Here is a 16,800-nt window from a genome sequence, read left to right on the forward strand (position 1 = left end):
TGCTACTTTGTTTTCTTGATTCCTGAACCTGCACTGTTCTAGTATACCCTTGAAGCCTCCACTTCTGTATTTCCTTTTCCAGTCCCAGCCGTTCTTCCCATTTCCTCGGTTCCAGTTCCTAGCTTGCAGTCTTTCTATTCTGCTGTCTTGCTTCTGTTGCCTTGTATGTTTGTTACCTGCTTTCTGCCAAATGTGTCCTGCGATTTCCTTAATTTCCTGTTAAGCACTCCTCCTTGCTAGCTGCGTGTCTATTGTGCTTGTGTTTAGTTCTACCCCCTTGCTGTTACTGCCTTGCGTGTTCCTGTTTGATCGCCAGGATCCGTGGGCACAGCTGACTACATAGGTGGTGTTTCTTGTTCACTGTGAGTAATGTCTTTGAGTTACATTTATAACTCACCATAGGTATAAGCTCCACAGACCCTGCCTTTGCATGCATATCCTATATGTGGGTATTTGCAGTCAGTATCTGTGGGTAAGAACCTTACTGAGCTTCAGTCTTACCATGTGGAGCTCCTGAGTGCTTTACCTCACACTCCCCTTTATTGTTAATGTTGTTTCATATATATGTCTTGCACATTCGTCCTGGTTGTAGGTTTTCTGAATGCTAAATTACCTCATAAATGTCTGCCCTTTCTGGGTCTTAGCCATCTTGTTCAATTGTACAGGCTTCCTCTTTTAGATCCCTTTTCCTCCTCTGACTTCCTGTGTGACCCTGACCAGAGCTGGACTACTCTTTCTGTGTATGTTTTCTACCTAGTCCCCCGTCCTTGCCCAAGTCCCTGACTGTGTTCCTGACATAGTCCCGGACAGTCTCTGACACTTTCCTGACAAACAACGTCATGTCAAAGATATCACTTTCTAGAGAGGAAATAAAGTACTTGTCGATAATCTAGAAAACTAAAATATGATGCTCCCTTCGAGGCTGAGCCCCTTACTATCACAACCACCAAAGGACTCGTAGTGAGCACCCAACATCCTGGGAAGTCCCTTATGAGAACTTCTTCTCACTTCAGACATGTGGCTTATCCTTCACCAAACATTGCTATCACCGCAGAGACTGGGTCCAGACAGACCGTCAATGATCCTGCAACAGTTGTTGTTTCCACCTCACCTATGCAGATCATTGAAACTTGACTGCTAGCTTTCCATTTCTGATGACCCAATCAGGGTGTGTGATCCAATCGCTACGAAGGCTTATTGAAGAACTATAAGCACGTATGTATTTATTTATTTATTGTAAAAGGTTTTAATGTTTTTTTAGCAAAGGGGGAGATGTAGTGTGTGTAAATAAAAAATAACGGAACCCTTTTGGTTCCTGATTTACTCTGTAGTCCTGACATAGACATTGGAGGGTAATGAAGTGAATGTAGGTTTTAGAACATTGAGTTTTTGCTTACACACTGTAGAATAAAGACCTCTTTAACTACTCTCTGTGTGTCGTGTAGTCACTGACGAGTGCCCGGGCTAATTAAGATGCTACAGACGTTTAAGTGTCTGGACCTCATCAAATGCATCACAGGATTCGCAGTGAGCTACAGTTAATTATTCCATGCAAGCACATGTTTATTTCGCTAAAGTTTAAGTATTCTTGGTCAACACATTTTACCTGTAGACAGTTTACCATTAGTGGTCTAATAGATGTATCATAAACTATGCAGAATGTTCTACCATAGGATGTGAAAAGAGTGTTTTATACAACATTTCTTATTTTAAAATGTATAACATTCCAAATGATCTGTCACCCTCTTCAATCCATGCGTAAACAATTACCGAATGAATTAGCCAATAATCCTTAATACAAGTTTGTTATTCTATTCCAAATTAACAAGTCATTTAATCAGATTTACCAATGGTACCCATTCACTTGCTGTTTCTACACAAAGATCACTCAATGGCCCTCATAAATATTGCTAATTCTGTTTCTGTGTACATTAAATAAACAGCAGCAAGATTTCTATCACATTCAAGTAGTCATGAGCATTCTTACATTTTATTAGGCCCATACAAGTTTGCTAACACTAAATGTTATTGACAGCTATGGAAAAATAATTAACAATAAAGGGGAATGTGACTCCATCTTCCTCTGCATGGTGTAACACGCTTTCCTGCTGTAACAGAAATAAAATTCAGGCTATCCAGGCAACATTTCCTTCTGGGAAGGGTAGCCGGGAGGGGTCCTTGTTGGGACAACCTGTTCCATCCACCAGCTCTCTATCAGCATTTAGAGCAGTTGACCCCTCGGAATCCCTTAAAATCCTTAGGGGGCTTAAGTCCAGTTCTCCCTCAGACTCTTGCCCGGCAAGGTAGCTGGCAGCAGTTGCAGAAAGTGTTAATATAGAAGTGAACCTTATCATTAACTTGTCTCTTCAGACAGCGGCCGTTCCTCAGGGGAGGAAGCAAGCAAAGATCCTGCCTCTCCTTAAAAAACCTTCTTTGGATCCCGTTAACTCAGAGAATTATCGGCCTACCTCCTTCCTTCCGGCCATCGCTAAGGTATGTGAGAAGGTGGTCAATAAACAGCTTACAGAGTATGTGGAGAGCGAGGCCCTTTTGCATCCTGCTCAATCAGGGTTCCGCGCCTCTCACAGCACTGACACTGTTTTAGTTGAGGTTGCGGAGGCCATTTGGGAGTGCCTCGAGGTCGGCGGGAGATCAGCACTGAGTTTTCTGGATCTCTCGGCGGCGTTCGATATGGTCCCACATGCCCTCCTTTTGGCCCGACTGCCAGGGATTGGAGTGTCCGGAGTTGTTTGGGGCTGGCTTAGGTCTTTCTTGGAGGAGTGTATCAAGCAGATATGTCTTCCTCCTTTTTCTACCTCCCCTCAACTGGTTACCACTGGAGTCCCGCAGGGATCCTCCCTTTGCCCTCTCCTCTTTAACATCTATGTCATGCCACTGATATATCTGGCAGAGGAGCTTGGGGCTAAGGTGATGGCCTATGCGGACGATACCCAGTTGCTTTTCACCTGGGATAAAACAACAGACTCCGTCTTGGCGGCGCAACAGTGCCTAGCCTCTATTTTTAAATGGTTGGCGGATACACAGCTTAAGTGTAATGAACTGAAGTCTGATATCCTGCTATTTGGCATGTTCCCCTCTGTCTTCCGAGAGCAGCTGTGGCCGCCTGACTCTCCACTGCCTCTATCCACCGGACAGCATACAAAAAACCTGAGTGTATGGTTCGATGAGAGTCTCTCTTTTTCGACATATGTTAAGAAACTGGCTGGCGGCTGTTTCGGCCCTCTTAAGGCACTCAGGCACTTTTTCCCTCTTCTTCCACAAGCGGCAAGAGACACTGTTACGTGTGCTTTGATCTTATCACGTTTGGATTATGCCAATGCCCTCTATGCGGGCGCCCCAGGCTACCTGCTCAAAAGGCTTCAGGTGGTTCAGAATACGGCAGTCAGATTGTTATTGGGCATTTCGGGCAAGAAACAGTGTGGCTCACCAACTGCGCTCCCTGCATTGGCTCCCTGTGGTGGACAGGGTCAAGTTTAAATCTCTGGTTCTGGCCCATCGCGCTCTCCATGGGTGTGGTCCTCTTTATCTTCATATGCACTTCTCTATTTATGCTCCTTTGCGTGCTCTTCGATCTATGTCCCTTCGTTTTGCTGGGGTTCCGCCCTTCAAGTGTCAGAGGTTAGGGGGCAGCTCCTTTGTGGTGAAGGCTAGTGTGGCCTGGAATGCCCTCCCTCTAGCTCTAAGGTCTATCCAGGACCCAGCTGTGTTCAAAAGGAAACTCAAGACCCATCTCTTTGCCTAATAACCTCTACTAGCACCCCTCTGGCATCGCGCCGGGACACTCACGAGTATCCGAACACGTTCAAAAGGGATATAACATAACATAGCAATGAACATAATATATTCAACTGCAAACTATCTCAGATGTAATAAATATGTCTAACTCTTAAATTACATAAATTACATTCTAGCCCATAAAGTTGATCCAGCAGACTTAATTATGCATATATGAAAGAACCTTTTGCAGCATATGCTAGTACAGTCTTCTGTTTTTGAGTGAATAGATTCACTCCCACGTCCCAAGGTGGTGTTGGGTGATGTGGTTGTGCTATGGGATATGGAGGATAAGTCTGGCGGTGGCGTTTTGGACATCTGGAGTTTGTGGAGGAGTTTTTCATTGATTCCGACATAGAGGGCATTGCTGTAGTCCAGTCTGCTGGCGATGAATGCATAAGTGATAGTTTTTTGTGGAGGCAGAGGGGATCCACTTGAACAGCTTGCAAAGTATGCAAAGGGTGTTGAAGCATGTGGAGCATACACCAGTATCCCCTTTTTGGTGTGTTTCCAAGGGAAATCCTTTAGAACTAAATATAGGCTAGTCAAGCGTGGCGCATCAGTCCATTTCGGCAGTTTACTTCGCGATGCTAGGGGCAGCATTGGTGTTTCTGTAGCGAACTATGTCTATTTTGGCCAGGAGGGTATGCGTAACTCTTTTAAAATGCACAGCAGTACAACCCAAATGGGAGAGCTCCAAGGATCTCCCAAATGACCTCTCTCATTTTTATTTCTATGGTTTACTAGTACTTCACTATTAATTGGCATGTCCAAATTACATGCAAGATATCTGCCTTGGGGATAAGCACCGGGGGCAGTCAGATGTGTTTCATGTCTTGTGTCCCCAATCCTCCATAGCTGTTTGGGGGTAAGGGAGGTTGCTTGCAAATAGTGAAGATGGATAAGCCTTAGGCGGACAAGATGGCAAGGGTGCAATTTCGCCCAATTTCCCTGCTGCCAGCTGACGCTAAAATCCTGGAGGCCCATTTAAACAACCATCTTACAACCTTGATGGATGACTTTAACCTTCTGGATAGCTCACAACATGGCTTTCGACGCACTCACAGCACGGAATCCGCCCTCACTGTTGTGATTAACAACATTAGTTCTAGGGTTGACAGGGATCATACCACTCTTTTAGTCCTTCTTCGTCTCACGGCAGCCTTCAACACCCTGTCTCCCTCGGTCTTGGTCTCCAGGCTGGGGTAGATAGGGGTTGGAGGCTCGACCCTTAGCCTTTTGGCCTCCTTCCTTCACCAAAGGGAACAAAGAGTCAAGCTGGGAGAGTTCCTGTCTCCCACCAAGGCCGTGCAATGCCGGGTCCCCCATGGTTCTTCTTTAAGTCCCTTATTGTTCAACATCTATGTGACCCCCCTTGCTAGGGTTGTAAGATCCTTTGGGTTTGAGGTGTTGTCATATGCTGACGACACCCAAATCATGGTATCACTCACCCAGTCGGTGGCTGACTCTGCCTCTAAGTTTAGGGCCTGTATGGAAGCGGTCTCGCAGTGGATGCTCCGAAACTTTTTAAAACTTAATGGAGAAAAAATGGAGGTCCTGATTTTCGGGGGCAATCAGGACATCGGGTCCAGTGACTGGTGGCCGCCCTCCCTTGGGGACTGCCCTGTTCCCTCTCACTCGGCCAGAAATCTGGGGGTCCTGATTGATACGTCACTTTCCTTTGACCTTCAAGTCAGAAGGACTGTTTCCACCTGCTGTGGTATCATCAGGATCCTCAGAAAGATTTCATCCTATCTTTCTCCTGCCGCCCGGAAGCAAGCCACAGTGGCTCTGGTCTCTTCAAGGCTGGACTACTGTAATGCCTTGTATGGGGGTATGAATAAGATTTCTGTTCACCGTCTTCAGATGGTACAAAACGCAGCGGTCAGGATTGTTTTGGATGTTCCTCGGCTCTCCTCAATATCACTGGCCCGGAAAAATCTTCACTGGCTTCCGGTTCAGTCCAGGATTTCGTTTAAACTTCTCTGCCTTGCTCATGGGGCCTTCTATGGTTCGGGGCCTGAAGGTATTAGGTCTCTCCTTCAACCCTAAAGTTCTCCGCTCCTCTTCTAAAAATCTCCTCTTGGTTCCGAGATTTGCAAAGGCAAGATGGGGAGGCGGAGCCTTTTCCACTCTGGCGCCCAAGCTCTGGAGTTCCCTCCCTCCAGAGCTGGTTGGTCAATCCTCGCTGGGGCTTTTCCGCAAACAATTAAAAACATGGCTCTTCTTGGAGGCCTATCCGTAGATCCTGGATTTGGTGCTGTAAGTCTACATGCCTTTTATTCCTCCATCTTGTTGTGGATGGTGCGTTGATGCCCTTGGGCTAAGTTGCGCCCTATAAGACCCTCATTCATTCATTCATTCATTCATTCATTCATTCATTCATTCATTCATTCATTCATTCAAGGGGAATATGGGCATTCGTCCTGTCAACCTCCTCCAGGGCACCCAGCCAGGATTCCCATTTATGTTTAAGGTAGTAAAATGTCTTTGGGGAGTTAAGTATGAGTGTTATATATATCTGTGAAATCCACCCTTTCCCTAGTGAACCTTGAAGGAGTTTAGCCGCCTCATGGGGATTATATTCTGGGAGGTTAGTGGTGTCTCCTTGGTAGCAGGAGAGTGTGCGTGTCAGCTGCAGGCATTAGTGGAATTTGGTGGGAGAGAGTAGAATTGGGACTGGAGATCCTGAAGGATTTGATGGCTGATACACGCCAGACATCTGGGAGTCGCTGGGGAAGCGGACCCCTTTACAGTACATGTAGGACATCTATCTAATACTAAATAAGCCAATTCCAGTCTATACATAGGGTCTCCTCAGGCTCCATTGGACTATTTAGTAACTACTAGTAGTTGGGCGGCCCCATAATACCGGCAAATATCCACCATGCTCATGGCAGCTTCATATGCTTGTTGGCAACATTAACTGAATGCCATGCATGGGGGCCGTCCGGCCCATAAAAAAGGTTCAAATCTGGGAACTGATATTACAGAACCAGGTGCAGCGGATTTCCGTCTGCAAGTTCTGTAGGGTATAGCTGGAACAGCGCCACTCTGTCCAATATATGTAGCAGGAGCGGTGACATGGTGTTCTGTTCTGTTTTATGTGAGCCACTAGAGGGCCTATGTTGAAGTACCAGGTTAGCATTGGGAGCACTGAGATATGAACAACTAAGTATGGAAACTGAGCCTTTGAATTGAATCAAGATTTGCCACACCTCAAACTCAAAGTTCCCAGAAGAGATTTAGCTCAGTTAGTGCAGAAACCTGATACCTCCTCATACAGCAACAAGAGCTGCAGCATTTGGGGGCCCATTTTGTGGGGTGTGTGAAGGTAAAGGAATATGTCATCTACAAATAGCGAGATTCGATTGTCGTCATCTTCTCCCCAGTGCCAACCCTGCAGGTGTGCATCACAACGAATAAGCTGAGACAGATCTGCAATTGCTAAGTCAAAAGGTGTTGATAGGGGAATGCTTTGTCTAGTGCCCCTGTGGATTGGCAAGGGTTCGAAGAGCATTCCATTGATGCACGCTTACGCATCTGGTGAGAAATACAAAGGACTAACATACCGACGAAATCTCGTACTGAAGCCCAGGCGCTGTAGTATGACCTCTAAGAAAGACTAGTGAATGGAGTCAAACACCTTTTCAAAATCGACAAGGGGCAGAGCATATGGGTCTTTGATCTCCTACTTATGAGCCAGCACAAGGTAGAGTCATCTAATGAAGAGCCAGGTGCTACTTCCTGGCATAAAACCACATTGATTGGGGTGAAATAGGTTTAGCAGCAACTGAATGAGCCGTCAGGCCGGGATCTTAGCAAACATATTTTAGTTTGGCGTTGATTAGGGAAATGGGCCTGTACGAGGCGCAGTGTTCAGAGGGGGCTTCCAGATTTTATAGTGATTAGTATGGTTGGTAGGACTAAAACACTGGGGAATACACCATTAGTTTTGGCTACTAAATACAGGTCAAGCAGTGGGGGTGAGAGCATCTCACAGAACTTTGGGGTAACCATCGGGCAGGGTGTCTTACCCGCATTCATTTGGTTAAGGCTTCCTCCATTTCTTCCAGAGTAAGGTGGGAAACAAGATCCTCTTTTGGAGAGGAATATAGGGTTGGAAGAGGGATATTGGGCAATATGGGACAGGGAGTGTACAGATTTGGCAACGGTTTCGGCCATGGCAAAGGCTGTGTGTCAGTTTGTGTGCATGGTCCACAAAGTCAGGGACTGCTCTTAAAGTTGTGCATCAGACCAGTGCACCAATTTACTGGATTCATTTCCATATTCATATAGATGCTGGAGTGAGCCCCACCAGCACTGCCAGTCCTCCTCCAGAGCTAGGTGCCATAGTGAAGTTTTATAGATTTTTTTTTAATGCTTTTTATTGAGCTTCGAGAAAAGGCAATTCGCAAAGCCGCCACACAGGGCGGTATACTGTCAACGACAACAGAAAAACAACAAATCAAATGTGATTGATACTGTTGCGTAAACACACACAGAAGATGAAATACCACCTATTACTTAATAAATCACAAGACAATGAGTACAAGTTACATAATAATACCGCTCAGTCATCAGTTATGGGATCACTTTAACTCTTCGCCATCAGATATTACTGTAATGGCTCCCAGATGTCTTTGGGTTTAGAGGATGACAGAGGTTCTTCAGCATATAACTCAAGAGCCTCCCTGCAATATACCATGTCCTTCATCCAATGGTCAGTGCGAGGGGCCAGGGAGCTCTCCCAAGTCAACGCTATTCACAGTTTTGCTAGTAACAAAGCGATCCGCAAAAATTTCCCCAAAGAGCCTTTTACCTGAGGCAGAAAGCACAGTAAGCAGACTGAAGGCGCACATTGCAAATTCTGATTGGACATGACCCGAAAACAATGTATTACTTCTACCCAGTATTTTGCAACAAGATTACAGTGGCATGCCAAATGTCTGCATCGGGTTGGCCACACCTTTTGCAATTACTTGGGTCCTGGAGGCCAATTTTGTACAGTTTAAGAGGCATGTGATAGAGCTGATGAATATATTTAAAATGAATGATTCTGAGATTTCCATTCGAGGTTAGCTTACCAGTTAGTTTGCATATGTGCTCCCACTCTGATGGAGTCAGCGGAGGCTCTAATTTGTTTTTCCACCAAACCAAGCTATGGTCCTCCCCTCTTACCATTTCAGCGCACACCGCCCTATACAGTTTAGTTACCAGTTTTTGTCTCGAGGGTGCCACCAATAGAAACTGCAAAGACTGTAATGGAGGTGGCTCCACAGGAAATGACTCATAACGTGTCTTGAGCGCAAGTTTCAGGCGATGAAGAGTGAACTGAAATAACGGTGTCTGGTTGGTGATGTATTGAAGGTCCTCAGAAGTGAGAAAGTGACCTCCAGTGATATGCTTAACACCATACCACTTGCATTGAGCGGATCGAACCCGTTTCTTGTGCAACTGAAAATGATGTGTGATGTGCAATCGACAGAGCGGGCATACATTGGGAATTTGCCTGCCAATTTACCAATAGCTAGCCAACCGGCAATGGTAGTGTCTACAGTGTTTATTTCCATCTGGGGTGCCTCTATGTGTATGTGTGAGTATCCCAGTCAGTGGAATGGGGTGTGTATCTCCGTCCTCTACCGCAACATGTGGTTTGAACTTTGAAGGCGTTTGGGTTGTGCCAATAATAGGCGTACTGCGCCTGTGCACAGAGGTAGTACATGTATAGATCTGGTGCGCAGAATCCACCTTGAGCATAATCTAGAGTGAGTATATGCCAGCCTAATCTAGATTGCTTGCCATTTCAAATCAGTCTGAGTAGGTGGGTTCTTATTGTGCGAAAGAGCTGTTTTGGTAGTCTAATTTGAATATTATTGAAAAGATATAGAAACCGTGGTAGCATGATCATTTTAATAATGGCAATGCAGTCGGCTAGAGAAAGTGGCAGAGAGGAACATCTGTCTACTTGAAGTTCCAGGGTCGCACAAGCTTTAGCATAATTCTCCCTTATGACAGTCTAAGGATCGCAATGTGCCCACACGCCCAAATATTTCACAGGGTCTATTGACCAGATCAGCGGGTATTCCATTTGTATGGGTGCCGTTTATCAGCAGATCGGAAAACAAGCTGAAACAGATATATTCCCGCAGGACCGGGGACAAGTATTTTTTGTGGTTCGCGAATGAAAAGCACCATGTCATCAGCATATAGGGATATGCCGACAGGGCGATGGCTGAAATTTAGTGCCGATTCCCTGTGACGCTGACGTATCACAAAGGCCAAAGGCTCAAGCATGAGGGCAAATAAAAGCAGCGAGAGAGGACAGCCCTGCCGAGTGCCCCTATTAATGGAGAAAGGCTTGGAGGTGAGACCCCCCCCCTACTCGAACTCACGCCAACGGGTCAGTGTACAGAAGATGCACCCATCTTAAAAAAACTTTTGTGAACCCCATCCGCCTTAAAATATAAAATATATAGCGCCATTCGATAGAGTTGAACACTTTAGCTGCATCTAACATTACTGCAGCAGCAAGGAGATCCGGGGTTAAGATAAGAAACATGGCAAAAATTGGATTCATCAGGCAGCACTAGACAGGACATCAGAGGATGGCGTTTAGTACCTAGTATTTTGGCTAATATTTTAGCATCTAAATTGATTAGCAACAAAGGGCGGTAGGAATCGTATTGAGAGGGGGATTTATCTTTTTTGAACAATGTAATAATTAGGGCCTGTCGCACAGATGGCGGTAATATGTCAGCCTCATGAGCTTCTGCATACACGTCTAAAAGGTATGGCGTTAAAATATCAGCGTACTCTTTATAAAACTCTGCCGTGAGTCTGTCCAAACCTGGGGATTTTTTGTTTGGAAGGGATCGGATCGCTGCTTTGATATCAGTCTCGTCAATTGGTTGGCTAAGGTACTCCCGGTGCCTATCTGCCAGCCAGGCGCAAGTAATATCGGAAAGATAACCATCAAGTACATCATCACCCATGATCTCGCGCGAGGTGTACACCTCCGAGTAACAGGATCTGAACTGTTCAACTATCTCTTGGGGCGTGAAGTGCCCCCCAGCGTGTGTATACCATTTTTGTGATGTGATGATGTTCAGTTCTGAACTTGAGTCTGTTGGCCAGCTGACGACCCGGTCGGCCCCCTTCGCCATATTTTCATGCAACATGATGGCGTCATAGATAGCGGGTTTCGGTCTCCGCCATTGTGTTGTATTCCAGTACCTGTTCCTGAATACGCGCCAATGTGGTGGTGCTTGGATTTACTGTGTATTACAGTTCCTGGTCTGCCAATGTAGTCTCTAGTTTGGAAAGTTGGCCCAGTATGTCCCGCAATATGCCTGCTGTTGTGCTTATACAGACCCCCCTCACGGTAACCTTAAAGGTCTCCCATAGGGTGGTGGCACTCTCCACCGTGACCAAATTTTTTTCAAAATATTGTGCTATCGCCTTTCTTATGGTGTCAATATAGATCCGATTCTAACAGCAATTCAGCCCTGAAGTGCCATGTGAATGGACGGTGTATAGTGGTGGGGATACTGAGACACAATCTCACGGGGTTGTGATCTGATAAGGTGCATTGAAGCGGAACGACATCAGTGACCCAATTGTTGGATTCTTCACTTAAGAGCCAATAATCTAGTCGGGACCAGCTATTATGTGTTGGTGTGGCGCGTGTACCTCTCCTAATTTCATCATTGCATATACGCCAAGCATCTACCAACCCCATCTCCAATATAGCATCACGTGTACATTGAGCGACTTTTATGGTGCATGCTTCCTGCGGGTTTGACTTATCTCTAGCAGGATCCAAATTCGTATTAAAATCACCTCCCTCCCCCCCATAAAATGGCTGGATCTAGCCAGGTACACAGGATGCTAAATTTTCGAAGAAATACCTGTGGTTCATCCAGAATGGAGCCATAAATGTTAATGACCATGATCATCAATAGTCCCAGTTTTCCATGAAACATAGCACAGTGCCCCTCGTCGTCTGTGTATGTTTTGAGTGGTGTGAACTGCAGCCCTCTTTTAAACAGAACAAGAATGTCCCTTGCGTATGTGGAGTATGAAGACGGCAACTTATAACTAGCCCATTTAATGTAATTCTAGCCTCCGAAGATTTGGTAAGATGTGTCTCCTGTAGGAGAACTATCTGAACCATATGTCTGTCCAAATATGCCATGCCCTGCCGGATTTTTGGGGGGAAGTTGAGCCTATGTCATTCCATGGCAGACAAGTGTAACAATCACACATAAGTTGAGATGATGATATTAAGTTGAAGCGAGTACTGAATCAAAGCATGTATGACTGTAATAGTAGATACTCAATGTGGCCAATATAGAAGTACAATCACAAGGAACAATTTCCCTTTAGAAACAGTGAAAACCCCCACCCCCACCCACTTCAGCAATCCTAATTTGCCAAAGCCATATTCCCAAAATACAACAAACCCCAACATAAAGAACAATTGTAAGACTTGTAGTGAGGTATACCCATTGGGGGACACTGTGGCACAACAACTCCCAGATGGACCAAGGAGGTGGCACATTCCCTGAGTTATACATGTAGCATCATCAGAAACAATTTACGGAGGCAACTGCATCCAAGCAACTGGCAATGCAGTATGTGTGCATTATCATCAATACCTACATACGAATAAAGTATAACAGGGTGTCGAGAGAAGAGACAGTCCTTGACAAATAACGCAGTGTGAATCACCAAACCAGCTAGTTAGCTAATGAGGAGCCCAAGGACAGCAGTTGTGTAACACATCCCCAAAACATCTATTGCTTATATGAGAGCCACAAAGAAGCATAACAGTCACCAACTTCAGTCTTCATTATCTGATGTATCAGGAGAAGCAAGTTTCTTGCGACAGAGAGATTTGGCGGACTCCATGGCCCTCTTTGGGCTGTTAAAAATCCGGGCTTTGTCGTCCACACCTATCCGAAGGCGAGCTGGATACACAGTTTGGAATCCTTCTGCGCTGCTTGAACGGTGGTTGTAAAGTCTGGGTAAAAGGATAAGGTATTGCCCTGGTAGGAGATGGATCTTTTTTGACGAGAGTTGCGTAGGATTGTGTCCTGGTCCCTGTAGTTCAGCAATCGGTCAATAATCCGTCTGGGCCGGGTACCTGGTGGCAGAAAAGAAGCCAAAGACCGATGAACCCTCTCCACAATGAGCAGGTCAGATGGAGTATCAGCACCACAGATTTCGCGAAACATTTGTTCTACATAGGTTTCCAACTTGCTCATGTTTGTAGATTCTGGCAGCCCCAAAATGCGCACATTGTTGCGCAGTGAGCACGCTTCAAGGTCTTCATTTTTTGCTTGGATGACTGCCAGAACCTTTTGCACGTCAGAGACCTTCAAGGTGACTGCTGCAGCCCATCTTCAGCATTGGAAATACGTTGTTCGGCCTTGCCAATACGGACATCATGTCTGTCTAACTTAGCGGATATAGTGTCCATTCGACCATTTAGGGCCTCGATTTTGCCATCTCTAGATTGTAAACCAGCTTGAATGGAAGTCAGAGTCTTTTCAAGTGCAGTTGACGGCGCACTGGCTGTGTCAAGCTCCGAGTCAGATGCCGCAGTCTGCCGCTGCTTGCCAGAGTTTCTCAGTTCAAAAGTAAGGCATGGCTGAATATTATCTGGCTTACCCATGGTGGCACAAACGCAGTAGCCTGGCACAAGTGTAATGCAGTAGAGTCCCACCGCCCTTGCGAAGCGATAAAACGGTGTGATATGTATTGACTGGTCCACAGACTCAAGGGACCTGGGCCTGTCTTATATGCGAGTATGGGCGGTCTCTGCACGCTAGAAGATGTGTCCTTTACAAATGAGCACCACTTCTTTAATACTGTAGCCTGAAGATAGCCCACACAGTCCACCTGGTCATCGCCAGTGTATGCAGCCAACCACAAGCGAACACCGCAGCGATATCAGCACAATCATCGTGCCAAGGCAGCAGTAACTTGGATCGATGCAGCTTGTCTCAGCCAGCACCCCGAAGGCCTGTCAACATCTGATAGGGGCCCAGCACGCAGTCCAGTCACACGGACCGGCACTGCACGAGCACACCAGACTGATCAGCAGCAATTGGGAGACAGCCCTCCCGCAGCACAATCCCCACTCCCAGGGCCCGGGTACTCACGGTGGACGATCCAGGTCTCAGGCAGCTTGGGATTCACACCTCCGTTGGGAGCTCGCATGGTCACCGAGGCAGCAGGCATCCCATCTGATGCTTGGAAGCCACAGCGTGAGGGCCCCGCCAGCAGGCAGGTAAGACGTTCCGGCCTAGCAAGCACACCCACTTCAGCAGACACCGCACAGGCAGTATGGGCCGCAATCTTTAGCAATGATGTCTGGTAAATCGCCAGTCGTCGCCACAGGCCCAGCCAGCTGCACAGCTCGCCAGTCCCAGAGGGCAGGGCTTAATATTCTCCCACTTGAGCAGGCCGCGGTCAGATTTAGCAAGCGCCACCGAGTCCGGCGCGTGTCTCACCGTCCGCCGCCCACACAAGCGATGAGATTGCCGCAGCTTGCAGTCCGCTTTCACCACTTCAAATATGCGGTGTCCGGTGCAGCGTCCACACTGGCGCCGCCACTCACACCGCCGCCATGTTGCCCAGGGGCCTGCGTCTTGAAAACCAGCTGAGACAGCTAACAGAATCACCCAGAGACCTCCAGAGCAGGTAGTCAGCGTTGCATTGTTGCACGAGGATGTTAGCCATGTTGCCTTGCAATATGGGACTCGGATGGCAGCCCGGGATCAGGATAATTACAGGATAGTGAAGGTGGCTGGCTGAGATGCACTACAGTGCGGCCATCTTGCTGAGCGCCCTCTAGCGCCCAGTGAAGCTTTATTGAGTTCCAGTTGACTCTAGAGGGTGGGGAGGGGTCACACATTGCATTTCTCGTTGGAGGATATGCGCTTCCATTTCATCCAGGTGGGCTGTTCCCTTTTTCCGCACTGCAGAGAAATGATTTAGCAATGCCTCTGATTACGGCCTTGCTAGAGCCCTATAGAGTACTAGCGGAGACAACTGAGCCATGGTTAGTGTCAGAGTATTCCTGGCTCTCTGTCTCCAGGTCATCTGCGTATTGCGAGTCAGAGAGTCACCATGCAATCAAGATGCCAGACTGACCGTCGTGTGGTCTCAGGAGTATTTAAATGCAATGGGAATGGTGAGTATTCTGAAATACCACATGAGAGAATCACCAAAGCAGTGCTGTTGCAGGGAGTAGGAAGAGGTGAATACGGAAAAGAGGCATGTGTTTTGCAGAAGTGTGCGTGAATTCTTTACCCTTTAGGTTCCACACTCTTCAAATGTCACAGAGTCCTAGAGAGGACATTGAGGTTGTTAAAGATTTTGAAGTGCTCATTCGATGTGTTGGGCAACTGTGAAGTCTCTTCTTGCCCCATGCCAATATATCTACCAATGGAGTCTGAGATAGTGGAGGTAACCACAAAGGGAAAGCTTCTGTTAAGGAGTATTGCGATTTCTCATGTACCACTGGATGAGCCGGTGTGAAACACCCTGTAAGGACCAAGAGACCATTAACATTCCAGGTGAGTGTTTTGAAATAAGTCATCCGCATAGTCGTTCGGCTATTCCTGCCACTGTGCAGACGCCGGTTGCATCCTCGGGATTGTCCGAAGCCACACGGCTTTTCTAAGAGTCAATAGTAACTGATCCTAGAAACAAGTTGGCCTCATTGTTTTTAAAGAAATCGCCCCACCAGTAGCACTAATTACCTTCCTCACGGTGTCACTAGCAACATGCACATACCGCAGTTCTAATCGAACAGGTGCCCCAAACCCTTTTAGTCCTGACGAGACCTTCCATCCGCACAAGGTCGAAACGTCGTCGACAACCCTTGGAAGAAGCAGACCATTTGAAAATAAGTTGTCCTAATTGGGCAACTTTTTTGTATTTACCGGAAAATTAATACATGGGTCGCTTCTTTTCCCTTTGCAAAAAACTAAAAAACGAATCTATGTCAAAGACCTTCATGTCACTTTTGTCTTAAATGTTTGTAATGTGTTTAGGTTTTTTGTTAGAATCTATTTACTTGGGACACAATTACACTGTTTTGAAATTGTATAAATGTATATAAGTGTGTAATTTGTTTATATGTATACCCCCCTCTCCCTCTTTTTTGGTATTTAATATATTCTTCCTGTGCATATACCACTGACTTGCCTTTCGTCTCCTTTATATCACCCATATTGCCATTGTGCATTTATATTATTATAACTTGTTCAGTATTTACCCACAGGAGCCATTGTTTTTGTTTAAATAAATTGAAATAAGTCATGTCGGGCTGGGGGAGTTAAGAGTTCCAGGGAGTAGTTGCATGAGCATCACACAATTGGCTGGAACTTCATGGTGAGTTGCTGAGTAGTGCAGGGACAATAGCTGAAGCTCTGGTGTATAGTAGTAGGTGCACCTTGGGCACAAACAATAATAAGAATTATAACAATAAAACCAAACAAAGCAAAGAAATCCTTCTTCCCTCCTATTCCCCTACCACAGTCTTCTCTCCTAGAAGCATCTGCTGCCCAAAACCCCATTGAACAACACAGTTAACTCAAGTTGTCAGATGGACCTCCAGTATTGGAGAGTACTTGCGCGAAGGCTGTCCGCTGAGTACCTCAAGTTGTTAACCCCAGGCAATCGACTGCTTCGGAGGACTGATTGGATGGCTGTCAGTCCATCTGGCCCTCACACCCCAGGTGCCAGTCTGGGAGTGGCCCTGCATTGGTGACCATGAGCTGCACCGAAGTTGTGACCTTGGGAGACAAGTACAGGCAACTGGGGTTGATAGGCCTACATCTGTTTTGGATGAGTCTAATGCATTTTGGGCCTTGTTTCCTTTGGTATTTTGCTGTCCACTGCAAGCAGAGGCACTGGTGTTTTGCTCGGATGTGAGGTAGTGTTTTAATTTCAGCCACCCAGCTCGAGGCTGAAATTGACTGTGTCAAA

The sequence above is a fragment of the Lissotriton vulgaris genome, chromosome 3_1 (assembly GCF_964263255.1).
Source record: "Lissotriton vulgaris chromosome 3_1, aLisVul1.2, whole genome shotgun sequence".
NCBI classification, from domain to species: domain Eukaryota; kingdom Metazoa; phylum Chordata; class Amphibia; order Caudata; family Salamandridae; genus Lissotriton; species Lissotriton vulgaris.